Consider the following 14,237-nt stretch of genomic DNA (forward strand, 5'->3'; position numbering starts at 1 on the left):
GCTTGGTTGCTCAGTGTACTAACCTCCCAGCCAGTGTAACGCCTGCCAGTTCTTCGAGATGCAGTGCTGGGTAGCTGGCTCCCGAAACGGCTGTGGTCCTGCAGGGATTGGGATTAATTTGTGCAGGTGCTGAGACACACTCCCGTGACTCTGCTGCCGGGACTGCGATGCTGCCCGCAGTGCCGGCACGGGCACCTTGGCTTTGCCTTGGTTACTGCGGATGCTCGGCAGCTCCCGTGGCTGTTGCCAGGCTGCTGCAGTGTAAGGGTATGTGCTTCAGATGCTGGAGTTTAGAGACTGCCAAACGGATTAGGGGCCGTTAGTGGCTTTTCCTTCCTCTTTCCGGAGGAAAGTGTGTGGAGGGGCATCCTCTTTGGAGAAATCACTGTGCTTTCTGTATCATACGAAGTAAATACATGTCGGGGCTTTCCCTAAAATACTATGTTGGTATGGATTCTTTACACTGGTGATAAGTTTCTTGCAAATATGCTGCCTACTCTCTTGTCCTTTTCCACTTCTAATTCTAATTAAGAGCAGGAAGTTGAAAATAATTCCCTAATAAAGGGTAGGTATCCCCAAGTGGGTGAAACTGTGTCCTGCAGAAGCCACGCTTATCTCATGGACACGTTTTGATGGTAGGTCTAGCTACTGGGGTCTCAGCATGCAGGTTAGATGCAGAGAGCTGTTAGTTTTAAGTGAGAAATGTATTCCCTCTCAATAAATGCGCATCTGAGTCTCCTCATTGCTGAAGTCCTCTGCGGCACTGGTGGTGGTAAGCCTGAGGAGAGTAACTTCTGCTATTTTTTAGGATGAAAGAAGCAGCTAATTTCTGTGATAATGGGGGGAGAAGACAGTGAGTTTCTATTACAGAACGAGAGCCCTGTTTCATACTACTAAAACAGTTTCTATGGCATTTTAACAAAATACTGTCTTTTGTATCTCTCATCTTTTAACCCTTTGTATTCCTGTGCCCTGAAGGGAGGGTAATGAAAAATGTGGATGATGGTAGGCTCAAGAATTTTTTTGTTCTTAAATCCCGACTACTGTAAGTAGGATTTTAGAAACCTCAACTGTATTTTAATTTGGTTTGTCAAAGTATAATTACCACAAATGAGGTAAGAAACTAATTTAAACACAGCAAGTGTAGTGGAGAATCCAATTTTCAGAAATCAGTGCAAATATAATTGGAGTCATTAAGTCCTGACTTTGGTAATTGAGTCAGTTTTTGACATTTCAGGCTTGTGTTGCTAATTGTCCGTGGAGAGGGTAGAAAAATATTTTGTTTGCTGTGGAACTGGTCGCTCTCTAGACCCGCGTAGCTGACGGCGTGGACGCTGCCCGGGAGCTCAGGCAAACCCGCGGCGTTCGAGATTTGCTTGCTGGGGTGCCTGGCTCCTCGTCCCTCCCTGCCCGCAGCGGGGGACGTGTGAGAGCATGTTTCAGGGCCACCTGACGTGCTGGTGCCCGTGCTCCCCGCTGCGTGGGAGGCTGCCGCTGCTGCTGGGCAGCCCCCCGTGCCGGGGCACAGGGGAGCTTCTGAGGGTTGTACCCCATGCTGGGGCACCCTTGGGGTGGAGAAACATCCCTGTGGCTGGGCAGATGTGGGCTTCAGCTGCTGCTTGGCCAGGAAGGGTGATTTGGCTGTCCCTGGGTCTTCATCGGTCCGGAGGAGCCCCTGGCACAGGAGCTGGACCACCACAGGAGCGGTTCTGTCTTAAAATGGGGCCTGGCCATGCTCAGCCAAGGTTTTGATAGCACAGCAAAGAGCTACCAAGAGGCCCTCAGGGATAGATGATGCTGTGCAGTGTCGTGTCGCAGAGTACGTAGCAAAAGCAGAGCCTTTATGCTAATACTAGGAGAAGCACTTTTCTGAGCCGGAGATGAGTGCCCAGCTCCTTAACCTGTCTTTCTTTCAAAGTTTGATCTTGGATTGCAGGTCCAGTGCTGTTAAAGTTATTCACAAAAGAAATCAGTGGTAGAAGTGCATCCTTGTTGCTTCTTGTTTGCAAAATTATCTCTAAGAAGTCAGGATGTTATGCATTTGTAACTCCTGCAGCTCAACCAAGATGCTCATCACACTTTTGTTATCATAATGGAGCAACTCAAAAAATCTGACATGCTGATAGTTATCATCGTATAAAAGAAGCCTTATGTATACTTTCCTATTAAAAATGCTAATTTTCCAGAGCAATGGCATTTATAAGGCTTTTTTTTTTTTCTTTCATTTTGTTGTTTTCCAAAAACCCAGATAATGCTGTTGTTTGGGCCTCCAGCATGGAAGCTGATGCGATGGTTTCCGTAGTTTGGAGCTTTCACAGCCACAAACAAATCCATCAGCGGCTGAGATCTCTTGCTCTGTGTTTGAGCTGTAATTGTCTTGCGGCCCAGGGGAAGCCAGCACTCAGCTAGGAAGTTGCTTAAAATGTGTTTTGAAAACTTTCGCTGTGCTCATTTCTTTAGGTGTGTGGAAACCACCAGCAGTTTAAACATTTGTTTTAACCAGAAGTCCTCTTTTTGCAGTTGTGTTTTTCACAGTGCCTTGCAAAAATGCATTTCCCTTGTCTTCCCAGGGGGTCTGACCTTTGCAGCTGAACGGGGCAGGGGGGGATTCTCCTGTTCGTGCTAGGCATGGGGCATCCTCTGAAAAGCATGGGATACACTTTGGGGCTGGCACCTCCAGGGAGTGCTCGCAGGAGCAGCCTCTGCCACCCACCCTTGTCTCGGTGTTCCTCCCCTATCCATTTGCAGCTGCGTGGTTTTCTGGGTAGTGCACTCGGAGTACCTGGTGATGGCTGAGTGTGATGCTGCAGAAGCCAGAGAAGTGCTTGGAATAGCTGGAGCAGGTTGGAGAAATCCTGGCAAGCTTTGCTGACTAGGCTGGCTAGAGAGGACTGCCTCTTCGCTGCCTGGTCTTCCATATACCCAGTGGGCAGCTCTTGTGTTTGGTGATGGGGGGTTTCCACGCTGGGGTGTGAGCTGGGCTTTCCGTAGTTGGTTGTCCCCCTCTCCCAGGCACTGGGCACCCAGCCAAGCTCCTGCTCACAGCTGTGGATTAGGGGAGCAATGAGGATACCCTTTGCTTCAGGCATAATTCCTCTCCTGTTACTTTTCCCTTCCCCGTTTCCTTTTGGTTTATTTCTTTAGACAGCCTGTGTTGCTGCCTAATTGGATTACTGGGTCGCTTACTGGCTGCCTGTGGGCTGTACAGGATTGGGACTGGTCCCTGAGGCTTCGTGGTTTGGGGGGCTGATGTGGGCTGGCAGCCTGCTAAGCCACTGCTGTCCCGTGGGGCCTCAGCGGAAAATGGCATTTCCCGCCAACCCCTACAATGGCCGTGTAAAGGAGCGGATCCATGCCTTCGTTTCACCTGGCTCTTTAGCTTTAGGGAGGAAAAATTCAAAAATTCTTTGTTGTAAAGTGTGCCGTGCGATGCGTAGCCTCCAGGTAGGACTGGCCGTCTCCTGGGAAGCATATCTGAATGCGAAACCTTGAGTGAAGTTCAGATGGTTGCATGTTAGAGATGAACAGCTATTATTGAAAAAGTGTGCTCTGTATCTTAAACAAAACCCCTCCTTGCAGTTTCCATGGTAAGCTCTCCTTCATAATTGAGTAACAGTCATAAATGGTTACATAAAACACAAGCAAAATGCCGCACCGTGGCTGAAGGATGCACTTGTCAGCTCTGTGTTTGCTCTTCGTGCAGGGGAGCGTGCCGGTACCTGACGGCACGGCTCGATGCGGGACGCAGCCATTTGGTGCATCCGCCCTGCACCCCTGATCGCCGGAGCCCAGCTCACCGGAGAGGCTTCCCGTGTTCCTCCTAGAGCCGCCCCGCCGCTCATCTCCAGACCCTGCTGTTAAAGAGAAGCCAGCTGGAGGAATGGTGAAGGCTGAAATCTCTTAATGGGACTACACAGAGGAAAACTCAGACCCTCTGCTTTCAGGATATCTCTGTGCAGATAGTGGTGTCAAACTCTCCCTTTCCAGCCCTGCAGTATCCACCTAGTAGCTGTTAGACCTTTGAAAAATAAGAGATCTTGCCAAGGTGAGTGCAAATGATGTGTCAAACCATGTTTTTAAAACCTTTTTTTGTTTTTCTTCTTTTTCTTTCTTCAGTGACTGAGGTGTTTTCAAGAAAGAAGAAAATAAAACTTTGCTACTTGTGGGACGAGAACTTCTGTGCTGTTCTACCTCTTAGGTTTTTACAGTTTAAGTGTGTGGCTGTCTGTCGTGTCATGTCCCTGTCCCCCATTTCTGTGCCTTTTTAATTATGAGTGAGTCTTTCTTGCTTAACATTTGTCATATGGACCCATCGGCTGTTAAAAGAACCCACCACCACCACCAGAAAACCTCTTGGAAAGCCCCAGGTGAAGTAGACCTTCAGGTTTTGATGGCTGAAGCTTGGCAACGCTGTATTCCCACCAGTGGAGCTCCTTGCAAGGAGGGGGTTTTTCCTCCCAGGCAAGAGGGTGCCCATCTCTTGCGCCTGGTGTGTGCATGGCCGGTGGGTTTCCCAGCCGGAGATCCCAGGGGTACGGCTGTAGGTTGGGTGAACGGAGCAGAGCTGCCAGGCTCTGCCGGGTGCGTGGCACGTACCCAGCCATGTGTGTAGTGCCCTTGGGCCTGCTGCCCTGACCTTGCCTGTCACTGCGTGGGGTGCTGGCCCTTCGAATCCCTGCCTGTGGGCCCGGTGGTGGTGGGGGGGTGGATGCTGCGTTCTGGGTTTATCCCTGCCAGCGGCGCTGCACGTGCAGCTGGGTGATGCCGAAGTGTGCCCTGTGTCCGCGCGCCTTTCACCTTTGGACTGGGACCGTGTCCAGGGGCATGATGTCACCTTGGAAAGACTGCATGTGACAGGTTGCTTGTGGACGTTGTTTTGCTGCTTCTCCCTCCCCGTAGCACCGCTGATTTGCAGGCAGCGGCTGCTGCTCCAGCACTGTGCTCTCGGTGCCTGCCGATGGCCGCACATATGGCGTGTGAAATTACCCGGTGCTTGGCGGCCCGCGTGGCACTGGCAGCAGCATCAACAGCCAGCAGCAGAGTGGCAGACCGAACTCTGATTTTTTTCCCTCTCCTCTGGAGGGAGGGGGCGAGAGTTTTTGTTCTTTTGTTCATCCGAGTGTGTTATCGCAAAGCGTGTTGGAAATAAGCCCGCTGCCTGTATGCGGAGGGGAGAGGAAGGGATGCAGGGGAAGTGACAACAAGGCCATCATCTTGCTTTGCTCCGTCCGGGAGCAAGAGGCGGTGCCATTTCCCACTTCCCGCTTCAGCAGCGGGTGCAAATTACCCCTGTGCTGACGGGTTGGACCCCAGCGTCTCGTCAGGAAGCCTGCGGCGCTGGCGTCTCCATGCTCCGTGTCCCTGTGCCTTGGGCCAGTGGTGAGCTTGCCCTCTGACCAAGGATTTGGGATTTTCCCGTGGCTGCCACTGGCCCCCGTGCCTGTTCAGGTGTGTGTGCTTGGGCCTGCCCCTGCGCTCTGATAAGGCAAAGGTGGCTCTTCATAGTCTTCACTTTTTAAAGCGGCTGGTCCCTATGTGTGGCATCAAGGGCTGGACAGGAAGGGGGGTGGGAAGCAAGAGATTTGCAGCCTTGGAGTCACTGCAAATTCCTCACCCCTCCTTTTGGGAGGGGAGGAAAGAGGAGGAGGGAGGTGGGGAAGGAGGATGGATGGTGTTGCCTCCATCCATCTCATGGCCAGTTGTGGTCCCTCCACGGCGCTGCATGCTCCTGGGGCACCAGCCCTGCCAGCCTCTGCCGGCAGCAGAGGGGAGCTCTGGGGGTGTCTGGGGGCTCTAGAGGCGCTCACTGTGTCAGCTCCCACCCGTGGCATTTTCTGCATGGCGTGGAAGCCTGGAGCCTCTTTTTTTCTGATGAAAGCTGAAGCCCTGCTGAAAGGGGAGCATCCTCCGAGGATGCTGACAGCCCTGGACGTGTTTGAGAGGGGCTGCTTTCTCCTCCCCCTGCTCCTTTTCTGGTTTTCCCTCGGGTCTTTGCTAACTGCAAAGCTGCTAATGTAAAATGAAGGCATGGAAATTTCATATTGTAGCAATTAATCGGCTCTCTCTAATACTTTCCAGTTGTAAATTGCCAGCCTAACAGATGCGTGCCGTTGCAGCCGAGCAGCTGATCCTGCCAGGAGCCGATGGTGGGTTGTGTTTGGTTGGTTACTGCATCCTGGGAAGCCGCAGCGCACCCCTGCCCAAGTACAGCGCTCTGATTAGTTTAACAGAAAGTTTCCAGTTATTAGTTAAACACGTTTTTACTAATCCCCCCCCCCCCCCCCCCCCCGCCCCGTACTTAAGTGAAACTGAAATAGAAAAGGAGTTATATTGTCGCAGGATGGCCAGTGTAAGTTTCTAGGCTTTGGCTGGGTCCCTGCAGCGTGTGAGAGATAGATAGTTAGTAAATTCCCGTTTGATTTTGGTAGGCGTAGGATTATTTCTGCTGTGGGCCATACGCACACAGATCTCCTTGTCAAGGATTTAGAAAAAAAAAACCAACCCGAGGAATTTTCCCTTTAACAATGTCTTGTTGCACAGAAGCGGGATTTCTTGCCCTCTGGCAACCCTGAGTCGGAGACCTCTGAGTAGCAGAGGTCAGGATTTGGAGAGGGAGAGGGAGCAGTGGTTCAGGCTGCTCCCTGCTCATGCGACTTGTCGAGTGCCATCTGCACAAAGCGGTGCTGTTCCCTTTCACCCCGCGTCTGCTGGATGGAGCTGGCTGGCGCGTTTTGATTAAAACATTGCAGGGAGGGGAAAATAAGGAAGAAACTAAGCGCATTTCCTATCTTAGGTTTTTAGGGGACACTTAAGGGAGTACACTTGGATGAAGAAGGGCAAAGGCGAATGGCAAAAAGCACTCACTAAACTTGTCTGGGGATTTCAGCCCTGTAGTTTCTAGCGTGAAAGCTGGGCTTTGCTTTAAGAAACGGCAATAAAAGCCGACAAGCCGAAAGACCCAGATTAATTTAGAAGCTCTGCACTTGGGAGAGGAAGGGTGGAAACAGAAGTGCACCGGCTCAGACTGACCTTTCTGTCAACTCCGCTGCTCCTCCAAAAATGCGTGCGGCGTCTGAGCCATGGCCGAACCGCCGGGTCCCCCGGGCGGCACGGGGCAGGCTGTGCCTCAGACACTGGGGTACCACCTTGCTTCCCAAATGGCACTGGGGCTCTGTGGCCGGCGTGGCCTGAGGCTCTCCGGCCGGCCGCGAGGCGTGGTGCGATGCTGCTGAAGTAGCGGAGCCAGAATTCCTCCCGAAAGCACCGAGGAAGGCGCAGAGGCTGTTTTGCGATATGTAGCAGCTCTTATGTGGAACTTGGAGAAGTTGGCTCGCACTTACACACGCTGTCTGATGCGGATCGGTTGCTATTATAAAGGTTTTAATTATCCTGATGACCCAAAGTAACAAAAGAAACAGGCCTGTTCACGTCGAGCTGCGATGGGGAGCGTGGTTACTTTACTTCCCTCTTTCTTTCTCCTCCCTCCTCTCCAATGTAAAGCTACAAAGTGAAAGATGATACCCGTATTCCCCTTTCCTGGGCTGCTGAATACAATTATTTCTATGATCTTTGTTTATATAGATCTAAGACAGATTAAAGCGCCTTTTAAAAGCAGAGCACTTGTCAGGAGTCTGGGTGAGCCTGTGTAGGTATCTCACCGAAAACATTTCAGAACTCCTGGTACCTGCCATCCTGCTTCCCTGATCTTACATTTGTGCAGCTGTGCGTTTTGTGTCCCCCCCCACAAGCTCCCTCCTGCTCTAGGAAAATTTTAACCATTTATGCAAGCCTAGTAAAGCTACAGGCAGATTCCCTCTCAATATTTACTAACCCATATTCCCTTCAGCGCGAAGCAGAGAAGAGAAGCCAGCTTATCTGTCCGCAGGGCTGTTTGGAGGGAGATGAGGACCTTAATGCAGGTAAATGCTCACGCCATAGCAAAGGTGAGCCCTCCCCACAAACAAGCTGCCAGCCTGCCCGCAGGGATGGCAACCAAAGGAGCAGCAGAGGCTTGGGGAGGTGTAGTAGGGCTGCCCGGAAGGGAGCGATGCTGCAGGGAAGAAAAGCTGGGTCTCCTTGTTCCTTGTCTGATCTTTGTCAATAGGATGGGTCTCCTGACTGCGATGGGTTTTGCTTGGATTAGAGAGTATCTTCCCCTTTATTTTTCTCTGTACTACTTCTCTGAGGTAGGTCATCGTATGGCCAAACTCTCCTGAAGTTGTTTGTAAGAAGCTACGCGTTGTGGTACATGTATATGTTCATAGACAACTACCACACGTGCATATATATTATAATTTATGTTATGTATAATGGCATTTTATCAGATTAGGAAGTTATTAGATTACTTCGTGCATATGTTTTTACCTCTGTAGAATGGGTATATTTACTGATAAATTTGTTGCGGTCTTTTTCCTGCTCTTCAGTTGGTGACAGTTGAAGTAAAAAAGCTTGCTTTACGAGCATGTCAGAGAAATCCGGTTTTGAAAAGCTGTTTGGTTTCTTAGGAGTATGTGCACATGTGTTTTTCTTTTTATCATCTTAGGTTTCAATGGTATTTAAGCCCCATTTTTCCAAATTGAGTTATTTAGAAGCATTAGCCTCTTTAACATTACCTGAAGTGAACAAGACCATTTCTTAAGCTGCTGCGTGTGTGTACTCACGTGCATAGCGTGGTCCTTACAGGGCTTGAGTAGTGTCTTTGGATCACTGCGGAAACCAGGAGCACCTTGCTCTTGCTTGTGCTTTGCCTCCAAGGGGTGCAGGTGACTCGGCTGGAGCTCTCGCAGCAGAACACGTGGATATGTGGCTATGGAGAACTGCCAGGTTTTTGTGACTGGGGAGGGAAATCCCACGTATATAATGCAGTCCTGTTTGAAGAGGTTTTGGGGAGGCAGCTGGAAGAGTACAAAACCTAGTGTTTGGTGTTACAGTTGGTAAGAGTTTGAAGGCAGCTGCAGTTTGCGCTCTGAATAGTTCGGCTACGTCCTTATCTTGCCCAAACGCTCCATCGAGTGAGAATTGATTTGTTTCCTGAGCGGAGGAGCAAAAGGAGGGCTGCTGCTGCTTCAGCTCGGGGCGGCATTGAAGCTCTGCATGCTCGGTAGGAACGGGGAGGGCTTGCTGCCTGCTGTGGGTGCTGGCCTGTCCCTTGGAGCCCCGCGTCTGCGCCTTCTGCCGGGGCTGTGCCACCCTATGGGCAGGGACAGCCCGTGCAGGGGGTCCCTATGTCACGTGTGTGTACGTGAGGAATCTGCAGCCCAAAGGTGAACGAGTCAGACGGACCCTCCTCTGAAAACTGCTCCTTCGCAAAGGCAGGGGCCAGGGTTGCCCTGTGTTGGCACAGAAGGACAGATTGGTGTCTGGTGTGTTGCTTGGTTCGTGGTTATTCCAGTGAGGAGAACTGCAACCTCTGCTGACCAGTGGCCTGTGAAACGTGCCCAGGACTGTGATGGAGGTGTCTGCCCCACTGAATGTCCGTCTGTCACCTGTGGCAGAGGTTTCGGCTTCGATCTCGGTGGTCATCCTGCTCTTAGCATCACTCCTGCAGAGTACAGCAGTAATCTTTAAGTCTGGTGACTTAATGAATTTCACTCAGTTCTTGGTCTCCGCAACATTTAAATCTCTCATCAATTTGAACCTTTTTATTTCAGAAGTCAAAATGGAGGAAAAGAGCACACTAATGCAGTTTCAATGCCAGTTGTGTTGGGAGTGCTATCTGTTACCAGTGAGGTACGTTAACGCTTGACTAAGTCTGGGTAGGCACTTTCTTTGACTGTGAGGCCTAAGTGAGATTATTATATAAGCCTCTCCTCAACAGTTTAAAGCCTAATTAAATATTCTCTGTTCTCAGTTGTAAGGCAGATACTGTTTTAATTACAGAAGCTTTCTTCTGACACACGAAGCGCTCCGCTACCAAGAAGAGTATGGCTTGATCTGCATGCTTTCTTATAGTCTCTGAGTTCAGCGCAAAGCTGACCAGAAGATACGGCAGTAAGGTATAAATTATACAAGCTTTTCCAGTCTGCGTCATCCAAAGCTGGTGTTTTCGAACATTAGCACGCGAGTTTCCATTCTTCACTGCTCGTGGAGAAAATGGAAAATAGTTTATAACCCTCCTCCCTCCTCCCTTTGTCCTTTCTTGACCATATTTGCCGTGTTAGCTATCGAAAGATGTTTCTTGAGCTGGAAGCTATTTGGATAGAAAAACTGGCACGGTCTTTTATAAAATGCATAAGACTATCCAGACGTGTAACAGGTTGATGTGAACCGAGGCTCCAGTAATTTTGAAAATGAGGAGATATCCATGCATACAGCTCCTAGAAAACGGATCCATCAGTTATTTGTGCTTTTTTGAGCATTTAGAATGATTTCCTAATTTTGCAGGAGACTTCGTGTGCAGCTGAGGGCTGACTGGTTCATTTCTGTCTGCGTCATTTACACCCTTGTGTAAAAGAGAAATAATATTGGTACAAGAGAGCTATATGAACAAATGCTTATGATTCGGTAGTGGTATGCCCTGCATAAGGTACTGTGTAGAGATAATTAATCCTGCCTTGGGGGCAGCAGGATGCCTTGTACAACCTTTTGAAATTTTTCAAGCCTCTGATCTAGGCTCCGTTGGCTCAAAACAACCAGGCGTGTTTCACGTAGGAGTTCAGCTGAGTCTTGATGGAAGCCCTAACCATGTTTCTGTATAGCATGGCATTTCATTTGGTTTCTCACGTTACCATGGTTAGTCATCTCTCATCTTAATTTTTGCTCCTCTCCTGACTGCAAACCATATTCTGCTTGGTGGATGGTGTGTGTTGTTACAAGAATTTGCCCTAGCAACCAGATAGATTTCCAAAAATAGCTTATCGCATCGTTGCAGAGCATCTTTGAACCTCAGGATATTATACTGCAGTCTCTCTGAGCAGTTAAAGGCTGTTGTTTTGTTTCTAATGGCCGGACAAAAATAGGCTGTGCCACGAGTGGACTTGACTTTGTCCGCAGAGTAATGCTATTTGAGACATGAGAGAAATTCCTGCAATGTTTACGTGCTGAAGAAAAATGCCTTTGAAGCCAAAGTATTTCTTCTGTGTATCCATGTGTATGATTTTGTTTACAGCTTGTTATCTGAACAGTCATCTGCTCAGTGAGCACCTGATCTTGAAAGATGTGTAGTGCCTGGGTTGGCCGTGCCAGGTTTGAAGTTATCTGCATAAGTGGTTGCTCTTGGACCTTTTGCCCCTGGTACCTGGAGCAGCTTGGCAGTACGCTTCCTAGGCTGAGGAGTGGGATGGCAGATTAACGAGATCTTTCCCTGCTGGGAACATGGGTTATAAGTCTCTGCTACTATTTGTTTTTTGTGCTAGTCAACACAGGAAATATTTTAAGATGCTTTCAGAGTGTGGCGGTTTTCCCTGTCTCTCCAATCTAAGAAGATTCCAGTATTTGGGATATCGTATTTCCATAGCAATGCAGGAGCATGAGAATTTATAGAGACGTGTTCAGCTGCTGATCATCTTCTGCTGTGGTAATGCTTTTCGCAATGGTTATCTTTTCATTGCTTTTGGAGAGCATTCTGCAGTCTGATGTGTTGTTATGTTCCGCTTTCCTGATTATCGGCTTCAGTTCTTCTCCAAATCCTTTCCTTTAGCCATCTCCTTTTTTGCTATATTTAAAACTATTCCTTACAGCTCATATATTTTCTAAAACCTTTCCCTAGCTGTTTTGCCTCTTAATGCTAACTCAAAATGAGGAATTTTAAATAACTTGACATCACCACTGCATTTTATGCAGAACTTCTAATTGCATTGAAAATGTAAACGCTGTCCTATAAAACTTCCAAGAATTCAGAAATGTTTTCATTGTGCTTGAGTTTAAAACTGGATTTGAATGCAAGAGGGAGTAAAGAAGCTGCTCTGGACTTGGACGATGAGCATTGCCTTGGCAGTGGTCAGGAGGCTTGGCTGGGGAGTGGGAACCTGGGTTCAGGTTCCTGCTCTTCTTCGAAAGACACGTCTGATCCTGCTGGGTGGATGGCCACGGGATGGATGGGTCTTCTGGGATTGCTCTTCTCCTTTGGAAAGACCCTTTCATCCCTCAACTGAGAGACTTTTCATATTAAAAAATATTTTTGTGGCTCTTGTTTTCCAGTACAATAATTGCCAGTCACCTTGTTCTGGTGCCGGCCGGTTTGCCTGGAGAGGTGCAGCAACGTGAACCTGCAGGTTCAGTCTGTGCGGCTCAGCCTGTGAGCAGAAAAGCCAAATTGATTTGAGCTTGACGGCAGAACCCATTGCCACATGCATTTTGGAGCGGGGGAGAAGCTGTCATGGACTGTGCTGTGCTGAAACGCTGAGTGTGGGGCTTATTCTGCAGTCACAGAGCATTTTCACTCTACAGATTTCCCCCTGCACTTTCTCTGGGGAGAATCTGTGTTTTGGAGGGATGGTTTCTCTTGCCTGGGCTTGCTTGTGTGCTAAGGGAAATAGCTCATGAAGTAACTTGGCTTTTTAAATAGCTCAGCCCTCATTTTGAATGAGAAGAACAGGTATGTTCAGTGAAAAAATAAAATAAAGGCAGGATGTGCTAGATTCCAGCTTCTGTTTAGTGTCATATGAAGTGGTGTTATGCTAAATCCATTTCTGATCATGCCCATACCCTTTTTTTATGGTAGACTTTGCTGAAGAGTCATCTGGTTCTCTGGATGCTTTGCTGAGGGGCCTCTTTGGCTTTATCTGATATGAATTGTGAACATGAATTTCATGGTGCGAAAGGACGTCAGTGAGAAATGACATTACAGGCTTGGACCAAAGCCAAGTGACGTCCACGGAAAATTCTTAAACTTGTGTTGGTGGGCTCGCTATTGTGTTCAAAACAGCTTAATTTGTTTCACGTTGACGACTGTAAATAGCTTTTAGATGATACAAAGAATGATGCATTTACGCTCGTTTTCAGTGCGATAGGTCTGGGTCAGAAGAGCGTCTGCTGTTAGGAACCGAGGAAGGGAGACAAATGTATAGTACCTGAGGGCTTTGCTTCTGGTTTGATCAAGCTGTACCATGCAAGCTTTTCTCACTCCTCTGTTTGGAAACCCAAAATATTTGTTTAACACCAAATGCTTATTTATCTATCTGTATTCCTTTGTAGTACAGCTGTGACCTGTTTAAAAAAAAAAAAAAAAAGGCAACCCAAAACCCAGAAGTGAATTAAATAGTGGCAGGTAATTCAGTCTGAATGTGTGCTGACATGCAAGATGTAGGTTCTCAAGGGCCAGAAGTTATGTAGACTGTTAGTATAGAAGATGGAGGACTTGTCAGATTAAAGTGGGGTGCCAGGCATTGATTTGCTTGTATGCGTGTGGGAGAGAAGAGGCAATCAGATGTGATATTTGCACTGAATTACAGAGAGAGGGGTTTTTCATTATTTTCATTCTCTAGAGTATTCTGTATTCCCTAGTGTATTCTTGCCATATGTGTTTAGTTTCCTGAAGTTTATATACATTATCTACTTTTCATTCCAAAAAATATAAAATTTATTACTAGTTTCATGAGTTGTTTCAAGGGGGAAAAAATCTGTATAAAGCTGCCTGTAACTTTGAGTTCTGCTCTGGCACCGTACCGTACACAATATATACCATCTGCGTCAAAGGGGATGATAAAAAGAAACGCCTATCAACCAACTCGCTGCGTAGTTGTCTTAGAGTCATTTATGGTCGTGGAAATCTTTTTGAGGAGTGTTCCTGCTGCTTTGCTGTTGGTCAGTAAGATGGCTTTTAACGCTTTACCTCTGCCCACGCTGTAGCGAGAAAATCAGACTCCTGTTTTGGAAGCGCTGATGCACGCGTCCCCGCTCTGCGAGTTGTTACGGTGACAGCTTGCCCTGGTGCTGCTCTGGGGACCTGTCCCTCCCTGCCCCTCCTGGAAAGCCCCTGCGCTTTGCCACTCGACAGCCAGCGCCCGAGGCGGGATTCAGCCCTGGGAAGAGTCTGCGGAGCCAGGGCCGGGTTGTCCCCGGGCCCTGTGGCTCCATGGGGTCCTGTGGAGCTGCACCATCCCCTCCTGTAGCACCGCGTGGAGGGGTCCTGGGCGACGGGGGACGGAGGGAGCAGCGGTGCCCAGGTCGCTTGTCTGCAGAAACTGGGGTGAGGAAAAGGGGGTACATGAAGCAGCCTGAGAGGTGCTGAGTAACGCTGGGGTGTGGGGACCTGGAGGCGGGCATCTTCTGCACTGGAGAGTTTCTGGTGTCTCCTT

General features: G+C 48.8%; 1 protein-coding gene across 5 annotated transcripts in view; it reads left to right on the forward strand.

The window, feature by feature from the left end:
* TIAM1 (TIAM Rac1 associated GEF 1) overlaps positions 1-14,237 on the forward strand; it is a 193,666-nt gene that overhangs the window by 33,786 nt on the left and 145,643 nt on the right. For 4 of the 5 annotated variants that reach the window (XM_075433087.1, XM_075433062.1, XM_075433071.1 and 1 more), the window contains exon 2: positions 3,704-4,045. The gene's annotated coding sequence lies outside the window, so the exon portion shown is untranslated. Of the gene's footprint in view, positions 1-3,703; positions 4,046-14,237 lie in introns of those variants that run through there. The other variant, XM_075433128.1, reaches the window with a different exon arrangement.

The sequence above is a fragment of the Opisthocomus hoazin genome, chromosome 1, assembly GCF_030867145.1.
Source record: "Opisthocomus hoazin isolate bOpiHoa1 chromosome 1, bOpiHoa1.hap1, whole genome shotgun sequence".
NCBI lineage: Eukaryota > Metazoa > Chordata > Aves > Opisthocomiformes > Opisthocomidae > Opisthocomus > Opisthocomus hoazin.